This window comes from Eptesicus fuscus, chromosome 10 (genome assembly GCF_027574615.1).
Source record: "Eptesicus fuscus isolate TK198812 chromosome 10, DD_ASM_mEF_20220401, whole genome shotgun sequence".
NCBI lineage: Eukaryota > Metazoa > Chordata > Mammalia > Chiroptera > Vespertilionidae > Eptesicus > Eptesicus fuscus.
In genome coordinates this window covers 96,145,962-96,168,907 of record NC_072482.1, presented here as the reverse complement: position 1 = coordinate 96,168,907, position 22,946 = coordinate 96,145,962, and the positions used below count along the sequence as shown (strand labels likewise).

Here is a 22,946-nt window from a genome sequence, read left to right as displayed (position 1 = left end):
TAATAAAGGTAGGACTAAGTCGCAACCCACAGGTTGAGAACCGCTAGCAGGGTCACCTAAGACCATCGGAAAACACAGATATTTACATTACCATTCATAACAGTAGCAAAATTACAGTTATGAAGTAGCAACGAAAATAATTTTATGGTTGGGGGTCACCACAACACGAGGAACTGTATTAAAGGGTCGCGGCATTAGAAAGGTTGAGAACCACTGATTTTGATCCTTATGTTAAAACTAGAGGCTGGTGCGTGAAATTCATGCATGGGTAGGGTCCCTAGGCCTGGCTAGCAATCAGGGCCGATCGGGGCCTTCCTTCCCCTGCTGCCTTCCTTTGTTCCACGCCGCCCGCTGGTGGTCAGCACATGTCATAGCAAGTGATCAAACTCCCGTGGGGACAATTTGCATATTAGCCTTTTATATATATAGATAGATGTACCTATTTTATTACTAACCCTTAATTTTTAATGGCTAGCTGATTTTCAGCTCAGTTCCTCTGTGATTGAAGAACACTGAATAGTTTCAGACTTCTGAACTCTGCTGAGGCTTTACTGCCCAACTCTCAGTCAATTTGACAAAATGTTCCACATGCACTTGAAGAGTAAATTATACCACTGTTGGACACAATGTACTGTGTTTTGGGAAATTAGGTGAAGTCTGCTAGTTGTGTTCAGATCCTCTATATTTTTGAGTTTTGTCTACTTAATGTACTAGTTATTTAGAGTTATCTTAAAATTATGATTGTGAATTTGTAAGTTCTGGTAATTTTTACTTTACACATATTTAAGCTATGGTATTTGGTATATACAAATTTAAGATCATAATCTCTTCTTAATGTACTGACCTTTTACATAACTTAGAATTTTCTATATAAATCAGGAATTTTGAAAATAGACTTTTACTTCTTCCTTTCCAACCTGTATGCCTATTTCTTTCTTTTTTCTAATCTTATTGCACTTGCTAAGACCTTGAATATAAACTGGAATAAAAATGGTGACTGCAAACATCCTTGCTCTTAGGAGAAACGCACTGAGCTTTTCACTGCTGAGTATGACGTTACACAATCACATGCTGCATAAGGACGTTTCAGTCAACGGCAGACTGAACACAGACAGTGGTAGACCATTTGGCCTAGATGTGCAGTGGACTATACCATGTAGGTTTGTGTACGTGCACTCTGTGATGTGCCACAGCAACAAAATCACTTAAGGAAACATTCCTCAGACCTAGCCATGTCATTAAATGATGCACGGCTATTTTTTCACAGATGAACTTTATCAAACTGAGAAAGTTTCCTTCTATTCTTAGTGTTCTGGTTTCATTTATTATGAAAGTGTCCATTCCTTTTTGATGCATCTATTAAAATAACCATAGTTTTTTTTTAACCTTTATTCTGATATACTGAATTATACTAATTCCCAGATGTTAAACTAACCTTGCACTGCACCAAGATAGACCCTACTTAGTATTTAGTTTCCTTTTTATTTATTATTAGAGGCCCAGTGCATGAAATTCGTGCACTGTGTGTGTGTGTGTGTGTGTGTGGGGGGGGGGGGGGGGGGGGAGGTCGGGTCCCCTCAGCCCGGCCTGCGCCCTCTCACGGTCTCGGACCCTTTGGGGGATGTCTGCCTGCTGGCAGGCGGACATCCCTCTCTCAGTCCATGACTCCTCGCTCCTTAACGGCCGCCTGCTCGCTGCTCCCTCCTCAGTGCTGCCAGGGAGGTGGGAGAGGCTCCCGCCACCGTCGCTGCACTTGCCTGCCAAGAGTCCGGCTTCTGGCTGAGTGGTGCTCCCCGTGTGAGCACATGGACCACCAGCGGGCAGGCTCCTGCGTTGAGCGTCGGCCCCCTGGTGGTCAGTGCTCATCATAGCAATTGGTCATTCTGGTCGTTCCACCACAATGGTCGCTTAGGCTTTTATTATGTAGATTAGAATCAATTTACTAAAATTTTGTTAATAAATTCTGCATCTATGAAGAACACTGATTCTTTTTTTGGTGGTATCACAGTAATGCTGGTAATTATTAATATATGGTAATAAAGTATCCTATTCTGTATCTTTTATGAAATACTTTATATAGAAATTAGTGCACCTTCTATGCTTGGTCCCAGACTAAAAGCTAGGCAAATAAGTATAAACTTCTCAACTCCAAGGGCTAACTCCATTCTAACTCTGCTTGTATTCCCTTCCAATGCCCTGGACTTTGAATAATACAAGTAGCCTTATTATATACACTAAAGGCCCGGTGCACGAAATTTGTGCACCTCAGCCCGGCCTGCACCCTCTCCAATCCAGGACCCCTTGGGGGATGTCCAACTGCTGGTTTAGGCCCGATCCCATAGTCAGACATCCCTCTCGCAATCTGGGACTGCTGGCCCCTAACCGCTTGCCTGCCTGCCTGCCTGCCTGCCTGCCTGATCACCCCTACTTGCTCCCCTGCCAACCAGATCGCCCCTAACCACTCTGCCTGCCTGATCGCACCCCTCACTGCTTGCTCCACCACGGGCCTGATCGCGCCCCTAACTGCTCTCCCCTGCTGGCCTGATCGCTCCTAACCACCTCTGCGTCGGCCCCTGCCACCGTGGCTTTGTCCGGAAGGAAGTCGGACATCTGGAAGACATTCAGTCGATCCAGTCTAATTAGCATAGTACCCTTTTATTTGTATAGATATTGTAGAGTTATTTTCTGCAGGTAAGTCAGTCTAATAGTAATTTATTCATTCATTATGGGAAACAAAAGGTCGCAAGCCTTATTTCAAAGCTCATTTTTTCAGAGGAATAACAATGATCCAATATGCAAATCAGCGGGCAGCTTGGCCCTGGTTCTAGTTACAATTCTACCTCTCCTCCTTCCTGCCACCAGGAACATTTCCTAGGTGGCAGTCAAAGCCTTTAGCCTCTATTCATAGATGGCAGGGTCCACTCCAAAGCCCAGTTTACTTCTGTGAATCTGACTCCAATGCCCATTAGCCATGCTCAGAGTCAATTTCCTGGCCAGAACTGAGTGAGTCTTCCATTTTAGTCCTTCCTTATAGCTATGTGTTTCTGATTCACAAGGGGAAAAAATTCATACATATTATCCAATATTGCTATTGGGCAGTATAAACTTAGAACACTGAGAGAACTAAAATTATGTATAGAAACAAAATTAATTCAACAGTAGAGATGAAGAGCTCCAGTGATTAACTCAATATACTAAAGGTCATAGTAAGCATTCCTGAGTGTCTATAATGTGCCAGGCACTATCATGATACAGAGATGATTAAGACTGAGGGAACATTCTTAAAGAACTTGTGATCCACAGAAAAATATACTAAGTGCTTTAGTGGGAATTTGAATATATGGAATCAGCGGAGTGGGAAACAACTTAGTCTGAATATCTTGTCTAAGACTTAGAAAAGGAATTTGAAAAAGGCAAATAGTATCCAAATTGCAGATTAGGCATTTGAAAACTTTGCAGATCACAAATGATGTGATTTTTAAAGGGTACTCATCCTTGTTTGTACAATGAAACTTCCTCAGGCTATACATGTCCTTCAAAAGGCTTAGGGGTTTTCTTTAACCATAAAACCCATACATTCAGTTTTACTGATTAATGCACCTCAATTACATAGTTCACCATTCATCTCCTCTATGCCCTCTTCCACCTCCACCCACAATCATTAAACACACTGTTGTCCAAGTCCACGATCCTCTTTCTTCTTTTTTTTGCTCAATTCCCCCCACCCGACCCCCAACATCCTCCTATCCCTACCAGAGCTGTCTGCATGCTATCTATGAGTCTGTCTCTATTTTGCTTGGTAACTCAGTTTATTCATAAAATGCCACATATGAGTGAAACCGTATTACTCAGTTTTATAAAATAATGCTTCAAGTATATTAATTACATAATGAGACCAACAGAAATGCGAACTCAATTAGGAAAACCTCACAAGAAAATCTGAATTCTCTGTAATAACTTTTTCTCAATTAATAAAGTTTATTAAAATGTAAATCTTTTTCCCCAAATTGTTAGGAAACAGAATTTTCAGAAGGCCAAGAAGAATAAGCAGCATTTTAAAAATGAAGCTAGAGAATGTTTATATTCAGAAATAATAAGCTTTTTTAAAAGAGTGGAAAAATATGTGAATTTTTGTATAAAAGTTCAAATGACAAATGACAATATAAGTTTAAAAGTTCACCCTAAACAGAACATGTTTTTCTATTAAATTCAAAATACAGTGAACTTCCTTTTTAAGCACAAAAACTTCAAACGAGCACAAATATCAGAAGTTCTTAAAGAAATCATAAAGTTTTACCTAAGTGCTTAATATTTTATATTGTCCAATTGTGAATACCTTATTTTAACTTTGGTCCCTGGCTGAACTTGTTCTCTTGTCTCAGAGTTTAAATGATCAAGAAGCAACTTTAGATTTATATACTTATGCTTAGTAACTTACAAAAATTCCAACTGCCTCTAAAATTTTTAAAGATTCGTATTTCATTAAATATTCCAAACTTAACTTTTGGAATTAAAACTTAAAGTGCTATATACCAATAATGTCTACCCTACTTCCTTCCATACCTTTACAGTGAGTAATATAAATATTTTGAGAATGACTGCAAAAATTATTTTCTTTAAAAATTTAGGAGCTTATTGTCCAATTTTTAATGCAATAAATCTTCTCTGGCCCTCTAAATTCTATGTAGGCTAACTGTGAAGCAAAATACATGGCTTTTAAGTTTAATTTATACACTGTATTTGCTAAAACACTGAAAATGTTTCTCTACCTCTCCCATTTTAACTAATAAAATGATTCAGTCCTGTCCAAATCCTGTCCTCCAGCTATCTTAGGTCAACTCTTCTAGGCCATATACTTATTCCCACTGATAGCCTTTGCATATTCCCCCCACCTCCAAAGATAACCAGAATTCTTCTTAAAACCCATTTTCTCATTCAGTATACTATTCAAAACTGTAACTTACACATCTCTTATCAGCATATTGTTAGGGGCAGAAATAGAATAGTGGGGACTAGCTATTATTATAGGAAATATTAATCATGCTCTGTTAACTGTCATTGTTCTGTTCTGATTAGAGAAAGCACACTCTAGCCTGGCTGGGAATTGTAAGCCCCAGGACGCGGAATACAGTCCATTCTGGTTTGTGAAGAACTGCCTCTCCTCATGGGAAGATTAACCACCTGCTGCTGAAACAATCTGGTCCCAGCGGCGCTCGCCAGCACTGCCCGTGCCCTGTAACCACGTACACATCCTCACTCCTTCTGCTACTTCCCCAGGTGATCCTGGTTCTTCTCCCCAATATCAGCAGCTGGCTTATAGGGGGGCAGGAGAGACTAGAGCAGGTTTCTGTGGGTGACCTGCTGCTCTCCTGCTGCCGGCAGTATTGGAATAAACGCTCATATATGATTCAACCCTGTCTCTGCTTAAGTGGCTCAAGTAGTGACAGGAAGCCTGGATCCATTGGTTGTCCCACTTCAATACTGAAGGTCAAAACTAATTTCACAACAAAATACAAATGGCAGTGAGAGAGCAGAGTACACCCCACTGTGCAGAACACTCCACTAGCTGGGAGAACTGTGACACGAGGCAATATGCTCACTGAGAAATACGGGTGCAGGTGTTTTGCATGATCTGCACAGTGACTACTGACTGTCATTGGCTGAGAATGCATGACAGCAGGCAGAGCACAGGAAAACATACATATTGGCAGTTTACTGTAATATACTTATAAATACTTTTTAAAATTATTGCAGATGCACACATTGAAAGGATTGGCACTGAGTAGAGCAGCATCGCATAGAACACAGAGGGGTGTTTATGCTTTTCCACCCGTTACACATATTACCTGTAATCTCCCTATAGCAGTTCTCAGTCATTATTCAATTACCCAAATCACACAGATTGATTGAAGACCCAAATTAGGAAGGTGAATTGATAGCAAACAAACGGGTAATTTACTGATGATAATAAGAAAACTAAAATAAAAATCAAACCAGAATTTTAAGCCTCTGTTAGAAGGCTTAAAGAGTAGTTAATAGAAGTTCCAAAGAGTAAAATATAAAAAGAGCTTTAGCTAGCTTGAAGCTCTGCTAATTAATGGCTACAAAACTTCAAAGGACATTTAAGAATATTAAGAATATAATATCTCTTTTAAATTAATAACCTTTTTACGAAGCAGCAAGAAATAATAAAATAACATTTTTAAAGTCTACAAAGACATAAAGGACACATCTTGGAGAAGTTTTCTATTCTCAAAACGATTTACCAAAAACAAAGCTGCCAACAAACAGCTGGAAAAAGTCTAGTTAATTTTCTTCACCTCATGTCTCCCCAACCGATAAAGGAGGGCATTACAGCTGCTTAATACACCTTTTAATTGAGTGTGTCACTGGTAGGAAGAAAAATGTGGAACCACTACTTTCCATATCAAACAAAGCAAATAATTAACAGCCACTCGGGCACAATCCCTTTATCACCACAACACACAATGAATGCTGACTTCTCTCACAGCCAATGCCAGGCGAGGACAAAGCAGAGCTGGCGGTTCAGGGTCACAGCCACCTCTTCACTGCTCAAGCATACAGTTACTGCAGTCAGACACCTATAATTAAACGAGGAGATGATCATGCTAATATTCAGCTAGCTGGCATGGAGAGGGGTTTCCCCTCCTCCCAGTACAGATGATTGCCTTTCATTTTAGAGTTTCCAGTAGCTACAGTTCACTTAGTTTTGATTACATAGCAATTAGATAGCAAATGCATAAGATCCGGAAAAAGACTTTAAAACATCAGATTGTGAGCAATCAGGCCTATTCTCCTCTCTTGTATATACAAGCAGCTCATTAAACAACTATTGTCTAAAAAACATCTCTGCCTCAAATGCCTCGGGTTTTGTTAAATGTTAAAACTTTCAAAACACATCCTTAGAATAAATCCCTCGTCAACCTAGTACATGTTTGCAGGATGGGGAGGCATGGTAAGCTGGCGAAGAAAGAACACACACTAAACTCGTATCATTTAGGGTTACTTCCAGACGTGTTGAAAACACTTTTAAATATACAATTTAAAACTTTCTACTAAATGACACCTATTAACAGAATATAAAACATCATTTCTAAATGCTCCAACCATTTTTTGAGCAACTCCTTTCACCTTACTTTATGGGTTTGCTTTATCAGCTTCTCGCAGGCATCGGTGTGCAGAGCCGTGTGTGTCCCGGAAGGACTCATCTCAGGAAGATGAAAACTGTGACCTGTGTCCATGGGTGTGACTTGAAAAACTGCGATGGCCACTGACAGGTCTTGCAAAATGTACTCATGTCCTGTTCTCTATACCCTGGCTATTAATTTTACTTTTAGGTTTTCAATTTCAACCTCAAATTTAATCATCAACTGAAAATGCACCTATTGCCTTTTTCTTTTTTGTAATTTAAATCAGTTGTTTATATTTAAGTAAATTTTTCTGCACCTGGTAAGGAAACAGGAAGCAACAATATAACTACAGACTGAATTGTGTATCTAGGGAACAAGTGGCTTTGGGTTCAGGAAGGAAGACCAGCAGAGGCTGAGGGAAGTACTCCAACAGTGCTGGGACGAAATAAACCTGGAAGAAAGCTACTAGATCAGACCAGGCTCTCTCCCACCTCAGTAACTGCAAGCACCTATTGGCGACCCCCACCACTTCAACCCTTTCCCACGTCCTTGTACAATCTATTGATTATCTCAAGACAATTCTTTTAAAAAGTGTCAGATCATGCCACTCCTGCTTAAACTTAAACCCTCATGCCTTCCAACTGCTCTTCCAATAAAAGTCAAACTCCTTTCCAAGTGTACAGAGGGGTTGTCTGTCCAGACCCCTCTCCAACCTTTCTTCCCATTTTCCCCACCCATTCGGCCCTTGTCATTCCTTAGACCAGTGGTTCTCCACCTTCCTAAGGCCGGGACCCTTTAATACAGCTCCTCATGTTGTGGTGGCCCCCAACCATAAAATTATTGTCGTTGCTACTTCATAACTGTAATGTTGCTACTGTTATGAATCGTAATGTAAATATCTGTGTTTTCTGATGGTCTTAGGCTCTACAGCAGCGGTTCTCAACCTGTGGGTCGCGACCATCGGAAAACACAGATATTTACATTACGATTCATAACAGTAGCAAAATTATAGTTATGAAGTAGCAACGACAATAATTTTCTGGTTGGGGGTCACCACAGGAGGAACTGTATTAAAGGGCCGCGGCATTAGAAAGGTTGAGAACCACTGCCGTAGAAGTTCTCATTCATGTCTCAGTGCCTTTGCACTTGTTTTCATCTCACCCGGAAACATTCAGCCCTTAACCTGCCGTGTCAGCTGCCCACAATGACCACACTTAATTCTATCACTATCTAAAACGGTCCCGATCACTTCCTTGCCTGTTTAATTCCTGTCTTCCTTTCTAAGTTAAGCTCCTCCCAGTTTTCTGTCTGGTCCAGAGTAAAGAAATTTTGTAAAAAACTACACAACTTAATAAATTACTTAACAAATTTTGAAAGGTAGAAGAAATATTCTACATGGCAAAAAACTCATGAATAACACGTATAAGGGGCAGTAAGAATGGTTTGATGGTTTAGGAGGTAATAAGATGGGATTGACAATATTGAGTTTATTTGAAAATCCTATATAATAAAAGGGTAATATGAAAATTGACCGAACGGCGGACTGACTGGTTGCTATGACGTGCACTGACCACCAGGGGGCAGATGCTCCCACAGGGGGAGCACCACTCAGCCATAAGCTGGGCTGATGGCTGGAGAGAGCAGCAGCAGTGGCAGCGCTAAGGATGTCTGACTAAAGGGTGCAGGCTGGGATGAGGGACCCCCCCCCCCCCCCCGCCACAGTGCACGAATGTCGTGCACTGGGCCTCTAGTAACACTATGAGGAGGAGAATAAAGTGGGGATCAAATTCCAGCTACCAGGGTAAGAGTATTCCAGACAAAGGGACTAGTGAGACCAAAGCCCTACACTGAGAGCAGCAGTACATTCAAGAACAGAAAGGCAGGAGCTCAGTCACAGAAGTGACAAATGGAAGAGAAGCCTTGTAGAGCCACCATAAAGAGCTGGCTCTTACTAAAGACATGAAACAAATAGCAGGATTATTGAAAAATTCACTCTGGCTGCTGGAGAAATACAGAAAGACTAGAAATAAGGAAAAGAGAAGACTACCGAGGAAAAGCACAATGCAGTGATTAAACTCACACACTCAAGCCAGGCTGAGTTCAAATCTTATTAGACAGCTCACAAGCCAGTTTACCAGAAGTTGGGTGACCTCCCTAGGCCTCCATTTCCTCATGGATAAAATTAGAATAGCAACAGCAGCTACCTCACAGGGCTGTCTGAGGATTAAATGGGTTAATTCACACGGGCTGACAACGCAGCACCTAAATCATAGCAAGTGCTCAGTGTGTTGCAGCCTTACCACTACCACCAACACAGCATTGCTGTCATTACCACTCCCTCACCCCACTCCAAAGTCCCAGTGAGAATGCAGTCTGGAACTCACAGATTCCAGTCAGGGGATAGAAATTCTAAAATCAACAAGGGGGTGGGGGGAGGCAGGAGGAATATATAAATATGTGATATAGAAAGAGATCTTAACCTATCAGAAATAAATAAGTTAGAAAAATAACAATTTTTGCAAACACCTGTGTTAGAGTAATAACAGATTTGAGCAAGAGTCATTAATCAAAGCTAAAACCACTAGCCAACATTTTGTTGGGAAGGGGATATTTAAAGTTTCAAAGTATCCCCCTTCGATTATTAATTTAAAGGGGGAGTTACTTCTACAGTGAAAAAATATGACTGATACCATTTTAACCAAATGATCAAAGTTAACATAAAAATGGAGCTGACATATCTGCTAATATGATGTACTGAGGACACAACGTCCCTTTTAAAAAATATTCTTACCAAAAATGCAGAGTCTGTATCTAATCCTGAGAAAGAAAAGTGCAAATCATCAAGGACTATAAGCTGAGGAACTATTCCAAATCAGACACCAATGAAACGTGTGATCTGGCCAGGATTCTGGGACAGAATCAATCTCTCTCCTCTCTTCTCTCTCTCTCTCTCCTCTCTCTCTCTCTCTCTCTCTCTCTCTCTCTCACTCACACACACACACACACACACACACACACACACACACGTCAATTCTCCTTAACGATGCTCTATAAAGTCAGTGCAAACACTGGATTAGAGAATGCTGAACCACTGTTCCTGAGGAAATACAGGGTTTGCTCCTAGAAGAAATACAAGGTATGCTCCTGCCAGCCTCGGGTCACATTTTCATCAACCAATCAACACAGCCTGCCTGTGTGCTTATGGTAAAGACATCTTAGTTAACCCGTCCTGCCGAGTCATGACACGGCCCTCACAGCCAGCGGCACGGAAAGCCACTCCTGAATGAAGCTTCTCCAGCGCGGGCATGGCAGCCTTCTTGTGCTTAGAAACACTAGACAGCAGTCCCACTATGCCGGGGGCGGGGGGGTTGGGGGGCATTTTAACACCGAAATTGCCAAAAAATAGCACAAATATGCAAACAACATAGCACAGAACACATGATGAAAAGGACACTTACTCACAATAAGTGAACTGGTGTCGCCTTCTTCAACCTTAGCTGAGAACAAGAGTGTTAGGTGACTCAAATCATTCTGCTAATCTGAATATGTCCATAAATGACTGTGAAATCACGAGCCACACTTATTAATTTAGCAATTACTAGTAAATTTTAGCAAGTAAGCGAATTTGTAAATATGAAATCTGCCAGTGTGTGTAAGTGTATGTATATACATATACATGTATAAACAGAGACAGAGCACATATAGGGTTCAGAATTGTACAAATATTTTTTAAAATGGCAAATCTAGGTGAAGGGTATACAGGAATTCATTGTAGCACTTACAATTTTTTTCTAGAGGTGTAATTATTTTTTCAAAATAATTAAATGAAAAGGCAAGAGCAGAGGCTTGGGGTAATAGCAATGGTAAGCCACACAATACAAAAGTGAACATTAATATCCAAACATATATTAATAGATTTACCCTTGCTAATCAAAACTATGTAGAAAAGTATATTTTTGTCCCCTTAAAAAAGTGACATCCCCAATTTTAGAGGCGATTCATATACAAACATTTTCATTTCCTGCTGAGTGGACTTTTAATTTTAAAGAAGGGCTTTCATTCGCTATTTTGGTAACACTTTTTCAACCAACAAATTACACTTCTATAAATTTATCCTAATAATGATATATGTGCACATGTCGTTCACAGTTTCATAGTAGAAACAATTAACTTTAAAAGTACATATGAGTTTCTATGGTCATAGACAGATAAAATATCCCTAAGTAAAATATATCAGGTCACAAAAACATTGTCTCAAGATATAAATCAACATATAAGTAACACCTCTAAATGATTTTTTAAAAATAAATCCCAGTATTTATATTGTTTCTACACTAAACCTGAAAGACTTTCTAAATTAAGAATTTTGATTTTGCAAGAGATCATTTGTTTTTAACGAATACAAGTTGCTAGAAATTAATCTTATTTACAAAGGTGAAATTATACAAAACTTTATTTACATTAGATTCTTACAAATAATATTTTCTATGCAAAGTGATTAGTCTTCTATGTTTAGAAAACAGGTATCTGAATTTGGCAAAACATTTAAGTTTAAAAAAAACACTTATGAAGTCCTTTTTGAAACATTCCTTTATTTTTTTACTCTTTTCTAAGTATCAAATAATTCACAAAACGAATTGCTTCAATAACGTGATACTCAAAGTACTAATATTTTTGGACCCACAGGCTGTGCTTTCATCCTGGTCCTATGACAATCTGTGACTTAAAAAATAAAGAATTACAAATGGTCAGTAATGCTAAGGCGTTCCTAGAGAAGAAGAATGAGATGAGATGACTTGTCCCACCCAAATATTAAAGACTTCTTATACTTTATTAATTAGGGTGGGGTGGTGTTGACACAGAAATGGGTACATTTGACCAAAAGAACTAAACTGAACTGAACTGTGGCTATTACCTATTCTGGCTACACAGAGCTTATAACCTGTGGACCAATTGTTCCCTCAGAGAAATAAAATTCTATATAATCCTATATAATGAAAGCCTAATATGCTAAGTGTCCGGTCTTCCGTTCAAACAATCAACACGTAATATGCTAATGATATGCTAAGGCCACTCAACCACTCGCTATGATGTGCACTGACCACCAGGGGGCAGACACTCTGACCAGTAGGTTAGCTTGCTGCTGGGGTCCAGCTGATAGGGACTGAGCAAGATGGGCCAGACATGCCCTGGAGCCCTCCTGCAGTCCCTGCCGGGCTGGCCAACCTCCTGCGTCCCTCCCCGGCCACGATACGATAGTGCACTGGTAGTTCCTTGTCCGGCCTGTGCCCTCTTGCAATCCGGGGATTTCGGAGAGCCGGTTTCAGCCTGATCTTGCAGGCCAGGCTGAGGGACCCCACTGGTGCACGAATTCATGCACCGGGCCTCTAGTCTTTAATAGAAGGAGAGGGAGCATTTGATAGGTAGAGTGTACTAAGATCCTTGTCTTCTTTAGGGAGAGGGTAGCCTATAATGAGGAATTAAAAAAGTAATGGAGACCTGGCCAGTGTGGCACAGCTGGTTGGTCATCATCCTGTGCACAGAAAGGTTGTTAGTCCAATTCCAGGTCAGAGCACATGACCAGGTTGCGGGCTGGATCCCCAGTAGAGGGCGTGCAGGAGGCAGCTGATCGATGTTTCTCTCTCTCCCCTCCTCTTTCTTCTCTCTCTAAAAATCAATTAAAATATTTATTTTAAAATGGGGGGGGGGGGGCCTACAGTTGGAGTTGAAAGTTTTAATGTGATATAATATAAACTTATGTTTGCTGATTTAGTTTAGTATGTTTTCCTAATCATTTATAGTGTTAGCCTAACTTTAAATAAATGGGCCTGCATTTGGAGGGAAAAAAGAAGTATACTCTTTAAAAGCAAGAGTTAACAATTATACATGATTTAACATAATAATTAACATGTTTTAGCACTAGCTGGTTTGGCTCAGTGGATAGTGTCGGCCTGCGGACTAAAGGGTCCCTGGTTCGATTCAAGCCAAGGGCATATGCCCAGGTTGCAAGCTCAATCCCCATAGGGAGTGTGCAGGAGGCAGCCAATCAATGATTCTCTCTCATCATTGATGTTTCTATCTCTCTCTCCCTCCCTTCCTCTCTGAAATCACTAAAAATATATTTTTAAAAAGTAACATGTTTTAAAATAAAAAGAACAACAATATAATATCTTTAAACAGTGATCTTTCATAACCCAAGGTGTTAATATAAAAATAAACTAGCACAGAATAGGATGGGTCACTAGGCTTATGAAACAGCCTAATAATTTTTCATTAATATGACTGAAATGGATAAGACAGTTCAGTCATATTAATGAAGGTAAAGGCCCGAAGAGGGAGTGGGAGTGGGGTGGAGGAGGGGAATTGGTGGAAAAAGGGTCATCTGTAATACTTTTAACAATAAAGATAAATGCCAAAAAATATTTATGTATGACTGAAAAACTTTCCAATCGAAGTTCCTTGATCAATTGATGCAGAATAATATAACATAAGCAACATTCCAGTAGCAATTCTGTCAACAGAGAACTGAGCCCTCAAAAAAGAAAATTTGTTAGACCACACAGCTGTAAGGTGCTCACATATTCCTTAACCAAACTGACTGCAATCCAATCAAGTCTTAATTTTAAAAGAATCATTAGCAGCATCTAGTGATAAAATGGACTCTCCCTTTTCACTGAAACTCATGTCTCATTTCATTAGGCATGGGTAATTAACTCTTCTTGGTATTAGATCTATGGCAGAGTAATTAGCTTAAGTTTTACAGGTTACTTTAATGAAAACAAAGGTTTATTTTCATTGGGTACATCTTTTCACCCTTCAAAGAGTGTTTCACAAAATTTAATAACTGCGCTTTAAAATAAGTAATAGTAAAGTGTTTATTTCTAATCCTTCAGATCTTTGTTAATCAATGTGGGCAAAGCAGTGACTCTACTATAAGTGTATGGAAATACTATCCAATCTGAAAAAAACACTGAATTTTTATTGCACTGCTTTATACTCATCTTAAAACAAGGCTAACCCACCTGAGTCCACAATGAACATGTAACCAAATGAACAGAAATGTCAATATTCTAACATAAATTTTATTTTAAAAACATGCACAACAAAAACAAGAGGGTGAGAAGTGTGGAGAAGCAGAAGAGAGGACCCTGGGGGCCAGTTTACAGTTCTGAGAACCCAGCAGATCATGTGACAAGCTGGTATTTCAACCATTCCAACCAGTGCTGCTTGGCAGTGCAGCTTGCAAGTATAGAAATCAACAGTGTTTAAGAAACATTTATAGCATTCTAACTGGATAATTTTGCCTGTGACATAAAAAGTTCTAAATAGGTTTAAATTTACATATTTTAGATATTCCATTTCTCTGAGAAGAAATATTAGATTTTACTTTTTTGAGATGGTCTTTTATTTCAGATCATTTGAAAAACACCGATTTAAACTATTCCAGAAAAGTAGGCCTTCCTTTCCCTTAAAAACAAAACAAAACAAAAAAAAACAAAAGCAATCAATCACTTGAGGTTGAATGAAATGCCATGTCCCATTACACTGAAAAAGAAAGTCTCAAGTTACTTGGGAATTAGTTCATAGCTCAAGTAGGATGTCTTTAATACATAAGTACTGTAATCAATATGTCAAAGGCTCTAAGGTTTAAGAGAATATATTTGTTTTGAATTCAAAGTAAAGTTACGATCAAAGAATTTAAGTTTCCAAGATAAAGATTTTATCTCAACACAAGGAAGGACTTTCTAGACAAAGCTAAGGCCTGGTCATTTGCCTGCGGCCTTCATTCAGTCCATTCTGACTGCAAAAGAGGGGATGCAAGGGAGAAATAGAAAGTAGAGGGAAAGCCCACCGGTTTGACTCAGAGGTTGGGCATCGACCTATGAACCAGGAGGTCATAGCTCTATTCCTGTTCAGAGCACATGCCTGGGTTTCGGGCTGGATCCCTGGAAAGGGGCATGCAGGAGACAGGTGATTACCGATTCTCTCTCATTACTGATGTTTCTATCTCTCCCTCTCCCTTCCTCTCTCTGAAATAAATTTAAAAAATGATAATAATAAAGTAGAGGAAAAAAACCATTCCTCATAGGGTTACAAGAGAATCAAGTCTTAATGCCTGGCCCAAGGCATAAATTATGGATGACTAACTTCTCTCCTACACATCTATAATGACACTTACTCATTATGAACCACTCCCAGTAAAACTGAAGAATTTCTAAGTTGTGTTTCATATGAGGAATCCTAGCTGAAAAAAGGGTATGTAAACTAACAGAAAATCATATTACTTTTCCTCTTAAAAACATTTTAAATAGTAATTAGCATCTTAGGCCCAACTAGAAATTTATTACAATTTAATATACCTTAAGCCCTGTTACAATAATACCATTTCAGCTATGTCTAACTATTATTTTAAATGGCAATATATTGCAAGTAAATGACTAACTGGGAAACCAGAGATGGCTGCAATGTTCACAAGAGCAATGACCTTGTAAACCGCCCCCACCACACACACACTTATGAAATAGCTTCTTTAAAAATGTCTTTAACATCTCCTCATAAAATATAAAAGTTTAAATCTGTTGGAGAATCTGTTAAGAAATTGAATGCTCATGGTAATGCAAAATAAGAGCCCCTAGAAATAGGAATTTAGCCCTAGCTAGCAAAACTACGCATTGTAATAGCACTTCTAGAATTCTAACCAAAATATAAACTAGCAAATACATGTAAAGATGTACATAGGAAGCTATTCAAGGCAGCACTCTGCCGATGTTTAACAACAAAGCCTAGAATTAATTCAAATGTCCATTAACAGGGGAATGTTGAAATAATTCATGGTATATCCACACAATGGGATATGATGAAGTTATTAAAAGGAATAGAACTATTTTTATATACTCCCAATTAAGTGATCAACAATATACCATTAAGTAAATATATATTCTGCAAAGTGTAGAAAAGTGTAGAATGCATAACGATCTATGAAAAAAGAAATTACACACATACAATACACAATTGTCATACTCTGTAACTTTACATTTAAAAAAAAGCAATGGAAGGCTAAACCAAAAACTAAATTAAAAATTTACACAAACGGCAAAGGGGGAAATAAATAAAGGAACCAGAAATAAAAGCTAGACTTCTCTGAAAATTTCCTACATTATACATTTGACTTTGAAACCATTGTAAATGTTACAAGTAATAGAAAAATAATTTAAGCAATTCTTAAAACTGAAAACCAAATGCAACAAATGAACTTAACCTTGTATCCATATGATGGTAAAACTTATACAATAAAAAACTCTTGTTTTAAAAAAGTAAGTTGTTTCTCAAGTGAAATATGCCCTGAAAGCAATAGGAGCTGCTGCCCTGGCTGGTGTGGCTTGGTTGGTTGGGCTTCCATACACCAAAAGATCCTGGGTTTTTGATTTTTCTTCGGGGCACATACCTGGGTTGTAGGTTCGGTCCCTATGGATGTGTCCCTCTCTCTCCTCTCCTCTCCTCTCCTCTCTTTTCTCCCCCGCTTCCTTCCTCCCTTCCTCCCTCCTTCTCTCTCTCCCTCCCTCCCCCCGCCCAATTCAATTAAAGAAAAAACAACCAAAGAAAGTGACAAGAACTGCAGAAAATTTCCCCCCTGACAATGCTGTTGGCTATAGTGTCCTTATTGTAATTCTGGCATGTTTTGTGTATTTTAGAATAAAGTAAATGAATCATTAGGAACCAGGATTTTCAGGGTGATAGAAAGACAATACAGATAAAAAGATCACTTAAATAAAACACTGTAAACTTGGTTTCGAATAAGAATGAACATGTACAAATATATCTATATTCCTGTGTGTGTGTGATTGTGTATGTATGAATCTCCTATCTCTGTGCTGAAAAGGTCTACAAATAATGAGCATAGCTACAGCCCAGATTGCAATCTCTAAATACTATTTCCACTAACAGTAACCAAGGTTTCTTAAAGAATGGCTGGCTCTGATTCTGGAGAAGAAATATTAAAAGATGAGCATGGACTATGTACTACACCAGAAAGCAAAGTTACTAGTCACAAAACTACAACTGTGTCAAAAGGACAGAGGTGACCTTGAAGAGATACCCACAGGCCAAACATCATAATTAGTTAAAAACATTAACTGCAAAGAACTGAATCATCAAAACTGTTTCAATGCGGCACTCAGGATGATACTCAAAAGAAAACAAACACTCTTTTCACCTTTGCAGGGTTCCTAGGAACCAACTCTCTATTTTGAAACTAGTGAATAAGGAACTGGGCATTTATTCAGCCTTTCCTATAAAAGTAAATCTCGCTGGTACTAATGAAGAAAACAGGATACAGCTATTTTGTAACTCCTTCCGAAAAAAGAGCCTAAGAAACAATCACCAATGATTGCTAAATCAGAGAGGAAACTGGATTTATGTGCCACCACCACCACATAGCTGGTGTCTTCAGAAAGGAAGACAATGAGGAAGGGAAGGCAGGAGATCTGAATGTGGTGAAAACTTTCTTGCTACTATTTACAACAAATACAGGGAACAGAGCTCACCACCACCATGAACATGCAATCAGCTACACCCACAGGAACTCCTCAGGACAAAGAGCTCCGCTCCTCTACAAATAAACTGCGAAGAGAAATGGGGCCGAGGGGGAGAGTGACATGAAGAGCCCTATCAATCAACTGCTATGTACATAGCCCTCATTTGGATGCTATTCAAACAAACTTTTTTAAATGTACATTTATGAGACAGGAGAGAAACTGAACACTGACTAGGTATTTGATGACATAAAGAAAATGTGATAAAAAACAAACACAATAACAAAGAGCCTTTCTATTTTAGAAACTAATAAAATATTTACAAATGAAATTATGTTTGGAATTTACTCCCCAAATCATCTGGGGGAAGAGCCGGGGGGAGTGAGGGCACACATGGAAGGAGACAGGCAATGCTGACCCTGGGTGATGAATAACTACTATTTAAAACTTACCATGATGCAAGTTTTTAAAACAAACTATACCTATGCTGAAAGAAAGCTACGTATTCCAAGAGATAAACACAACAGGCTATTTGGAAACATGCTTGTACTGGATGTTATGTCATATTGATCACAGCCACTTTAGTTTGTCCACCAAAAACTTGTGCTTCCTATCACCCAGCACATAGTCTTAAGACATTCTAAAGCTCAACTATTTGGTGAAGTGACACAGGACAGAACAGAGCTGCAGGAGAAAATGTTAATGATAAAGCATCATGTATAATATGACCCACGTCCGATAGCACATGTGAACGTGCATATAACTTCATGAAGAACAATCTACAAGAAGACATACCAAAACTGTCAACGAGAGCAGCATCTAGAGCAGCGGCTCCCAACATGGGGCACACGCCCCCTGGGGGGCAATTCGAGAGTGAGTTATTCACAGTGCATGTTTTGCATTTCTTATGGTTCTAGGAGCCTCATATACGCTATATAAATGTATATTGTGACACATTTATGCATTTTATTATATGTTATGAATCTATTTGCTATTTTTTCATATCACTTCATATTATTTTTAACAATTGCTTCCTCAGTACTTCAACTGTTCTTTCGTTCTTTTATTTTTCTCTTTCATGGATGCCATGCTCTTTGGAAGATTGTTTAGATCAAGTTCATGGCCTTTTAGGCTTTCCCCACAAGAACAGGAGTTCACTTTTTGAATAAGAATTATATGTCATGGGGGTGGGGGAGGGGAGGGTCAGGATTTTAGAGATGCTTAGGTGGGGGATGGCCAAAAACAGGTTGGGAACCACTGATCTAGAGAGAAAGAATCAGGTACAATTTAATTTTTTTTTCAGACCATCTGTACTTTTAAACTTTCCTAAAAATATCACATATCAAAATATATGTTAACCATAAAAATAGAAATGAGATATTTAAGAAAATGTGTAATATACATATATGAAAAATAGCATGAAAATATTAAAGTCTAAAAGTAGTCTCTTAAGAAGTTATAGAAACATCTCTTAAAAAAGAGATCCTATGGGTAAATATATTTAGAAAAAAATGTAAAGTTAAAAACTGAATTAAAACTTTAAAATCAGACTTATCTGACTTTAAATTCAAAGCCCATAATTTCTTGAGAATAATCTGTCGAGTTTGAATGTCTCAGGGTGTGTGGGAATTCCGTGCAGTTGTCATTTAGAAGTAAGGGACTGGGTAGGTTTCTCCTTCTCCTCCCGCCTCCATAGCTGGAAGCGTAAACCATCTCCTGAGGCTGCTGAAGGTCTGAGAGACACCACACCCGTGAAGCAGCAGCTACCTCTGGCTTTGGGATCAGCAGCCCCAGAAGGGCCCTCTGGCCGTCTGAGAGTGCGTTCCTTCACTCCGAGCAGAGCTCTAACTAGAAGTGCTGAGTCTCACTGGGAGTTTCCAGAAGACACAACATTTGACTGAGCTGGCTTTAATCAAACTGTACACATTTCACCCATCAACACTGTTGGCCAACACAGGCATGGCTTCTTAGCTCCTCCTGTTTATGACGGGGGTGGGGGCGGGGGTGGTCTCAGAAAACTAACGGATGTGGATAAGAAAAGTCTCCAGAGAGTGTTCCCTACAAAGACCAATCCTAAAGATCTCCTAAGGTGTACTTCCTTTACCACTGCAATAGCTGCTCTCCACCGTGATCTAGCAAGTATCTAATTACGTCCTCAACAGTCTTCCCTTTTCATGACTTCCATGTTCTCATCTGCTACACTAGTTTCCACTGCACCTGTGTTTGAGGGTGGGCCATTCCTCCTAGCATGAGACATTTCCCACAGCCCTTCGTGTGGCCCCTGCAAAAACGGCAAAAACGAACAAACAAACAAACCCTACCAACAAAAATCAATCGTATTCTCTCCTCAAAACTATTTCTCTAGCATCTCTAATCTGTTCAAGTATTTGTTTCCCAACAGGAAACAAGGGATTGCATCCTGTCTAAAGGAAGGATTTCTGAAAATAAAAAGAATGATGCATAGAAAAATTTCCAAATATTTGATCACTGAGGGAATAAACAAGAAGCTCAGAGGACCCACACTGACTTCCCAGTCCAAGTGCAGAGTACTCAATATTCAAGTTCTTCTACCACTTCTGAGGTTATTACTCTTAGAAATGGTTTATAATTACAAGATTAGGTTCAAATTTTGACTGCTACCTTTTTGGCAGCTGACCTTTGGCAAATCACTCAGCCACCTTGAGCCTCAGTTTCCTCCCCTACAAAATGGAAATAATAAAACTCAGATTAATTAAATGTGTGTGAAGTGCTTAGACTATTTCATGATACGGAGTATACTAAATTCAAAAGGACTATCCATGAAACACTGGCTTCCACTTGTAGACCCCGTTACCATATACGTAATATCAGAGACAGGCCCAGCCTCTGGCTGACACCAGCAGCGCCCTATGCTGGCTGGCACAGACAAGCTTCCACATCTCCATGAAGTCGGACTGCAGGTCCTGCTCTCAGGTTCCATTTTATTCAAAATCAACGCTATTGTAGCCATCAATAATGCTAAAGTAATATCAATCCAAGATAATCAAGTTTGAAGTGGCACATTCACTCCACTGCTTCAAACCAGCAGCTTAGAAAGATACAGTACTGTCTATCTTCCCCACAGAATTAAAGCACACAGGGTTTATGATTTTCTCTATTTACAAAATCTTTTATGGGGTCTGGAGAGGCAGGGCAGGAGGGTATCTATGCCTTCGTGTATTACCTAAATAAACCATGTATTCCTTCCCAGATACGCTTTTTCCAGGTCCTACTACGTGGCAGGGATTCATCAAACACCAGAGCAATACTCCATAAGTACTGAGTTTACCAGACAAGTAAAGGATTTCATCTCCTTGTGACTCAGATCAATAAACAGCATTTCAATCATAAGAAGTAAAATGATATTTAATCTCTAGCTTTCTTCACTTGGCATAAATTGACAACTCTACAGAAAAAGAAAAAGTAGTCAATGGATTTTCCTTTCAAACACCAGAAATATACCTCATCCAGGCTTATTCTTTACATCAATTACCTCTTTTTGTCTCCATCTGTTTGTCATTGTCTTTTTTCAAAACAGCCAACAAACAAATAATAGTACTTTCCATTTTGACTTTACTATTAACATTTTAACAGCTAAATAAACTACAGCATAACCCAAGATAATTTGGTTAATTTATGTGTAATCCATTTAAATTAAGATTACAGAAATTAGTAATCTTAGTATTAGATTAGTATTCTAAATCTATAAATTCTTCACAAATTCACATACCCTAATATCGAACATATGGAACCATTCTAATTAACTTGATATGCCCAAGGTATGTTCACCTGTAGCTTTTAATAAAACTAAAAATGTAATCTATAGCCAATTTTTGGTGTCCTATTTTAATATTATCCTGCATGTACATTCTGTTAAGCTTTTTTAAATTTCAGTAGACAATATTGCAAATTAAAAATAAATAAAATGTGTGAACTGCTTCTACTTGAGGTTAAGAACAAAGTAGACAAGGCAGGATACGGACATACCAACAACCAGAGACACAGAACAGAAAAGCCATGAGAATATAGGACATTTAAAGGTCACAAAACTCATTTCCAGAGTTTAAAAAACTACACCTATGAGTTTAAGCACAAAATGTATTATCAAACAGTGTTGGCTAAACTTATTAAGAACAATTATTAACATTAATTGATCACTTAATATACACTAAAACACAGTTCCAGTACTAATTGAACCCTCCCAGCCACAAGAAGAGATGAGTGACAGTACTAGTCCCACTTTACATAACAGGCAGAGACTAACTAATCTGTCCAACAAAACTGCTAAGTGGCAGAACCAAGATGCACACCTACGCAATCTGGCTGCAGAACTCACTCTAACCATTCTGTTCTTCTGCCAGAGGCTCCAAGTCCACCCCAATCACACAGACTCATCGCCTCTCACTACACACTCGCAAGCTCTTGTCCACAGTGTCTGTGTGGGCACCAGTGACATAGGCGCAGGCCATTACTACAGAATTAAGAGAAGCTGAGAAGAGGAAAAAAACATGCTGTGTTAACTGCCTGATAACAGTAGCTTTTTAAACTAATAGATACAGTAATCTTTTGGTGAAGATTTATTTGTCCTCAGTTGCCAAGATTTCATCTCCTTGTGACCAGGCTATGAAATCAGCACTACTTAATGCCTGCCAATGCGACCGTAAGTGCAAGCATGGGAACCAAAACTGCATGTCACCTAGTTGAATCAGAATCTAGAATCTAATATTTAAGATCCTAATAAAATGTTTTAAATACACCTAAATATACTGAAGGGGAACTCACAAGCTTGCCTCAAAGTATTTTTAAACTCAGATGACAAGAAAAAGTTGTAAGATTAAAAGATAATATCAATGAGGATTTTTTACCCCCAACTTCTTAGCTACTCTTTATCTACAGGGAGAAAGCGTGTGATTGAGACTGGGTCAATGAGAGAGCTTAAACCAGACGAGGTGGAAGCTCAGAAAAGCAGCCTAGCAGCATCAAGTGAGAATACCTTTTAGGTCTGGTGTTGGTTCCATGAGCTCCACAAAGCAATTCAATGTACATGCTGCAACGTAAGCTGACCACAGGTCTGTCATTTCATAGCCCTCTCAAGGAAATGTGTTAAAAAAATCAATACAAAAACCCTTCCTAACAGTAAGTTTAATCAATTGTCAATAAAATGTAGGTTATTTAAAAAAAAAAAAAAAAAGTCAAACATTTTTTACACAAATAGAAAGTGAAAAGTATTCACTCGATAAAAGGA

General features: G+C 38.9%; 1 protein-coding gene across 7 annotated transcripts in view; it reads right to left on the bottom strand.

The window, feature by feature from the left end:
* QKI (QKI, KH domain containing RNA binding) overlaps window positions 1-22,946 on the bottom strand; it is a 128,774-nt gene that overhangs the window by 48,856 nt on the left and 56,972 nt on the right. The window lies entirely within an intron of this gene.